This window comes from Meleagris gallopavo, chromosome 6 (genome assembly GCF_000146605.3).
Source record: "Meleagris gallopavo isolate NT-WF06-2002-E0010 breed Aviagen turkey brand Nicholas breeding stock chromosome 6, Turkey_5.1, whole genome shotgun sequence".
Classification (NCBI taxonomy): Eukaryota; Metazoa; Chordata; class Aves; order Galliformes; family Phasianidae; genus Meleagris; species Meleagris gallopavo.
Genome location: NC_015016.2, coordinates 34,457,091 through 34,457,813, shown reverse-complemented (window position 1 = coordinate 34,457,813; position 723 = coordinate 34,457,091).

Here is a 723-nt window from a genome sequence, read left to right as displayed (position 1 = left end):
TACTCCACCCGCCGGCCGCTCCGCTCCATGGGCACCGGTGTGTCCGCCGACTTCTCGGGCTTCCAGTCCCACCGTCCACCCCGTGGTGCTGCTTGTGCACTCAGCGAGGCCGACCTCATTGAGTTCCCCTGTGAGCGCTTCTTGGACAGTGGTAGCGCCCGGCACGGTGACGACCACCTGCTGCAGCGCTTCGCCGACTGAGCTGCTGAATTACAGCTCCCAGCCGCCCCGTGCCTGGAGGTCTGCCTCCCAGCTGGGCCTGCCTGCCAGCTGGAGCTGCGGCGGATGAGGCAGCCATTGGTCCATGAGGGGATGGTGCAGCTCCCTAAGGTCACAGCCTGCAAGCGAGAGAGCTGCGGTGCTGCCACCACCAGACCCCAGCACAAGCAGGGGACTATTGCCAGTGGAAGTTGCTTGTTTGCTCACCTCCGAGGTCTGTTTCCTTGCAAACCATCGCTAGCCCATGAAAAAACTCAACTGTGACCGTAACCGTGCCTTCATGTGAGTGAACGACCACCAACAGCAGCTGTGCCAATTCTTCTGCCAAATGTATGCCAACATACATTTAAACGTCACATTTTACAGGTGGTTTTCCCAGACTGCAATTGACAGCATCCCATCCCTGCACAAGGATGGTCTGAATTGACATTTCAAGGTGCAAGCCCTTCCTAATAAACAATTTGCACTAAATGTCTTTCTTTTATGTTGTTACTCTTGAACCAT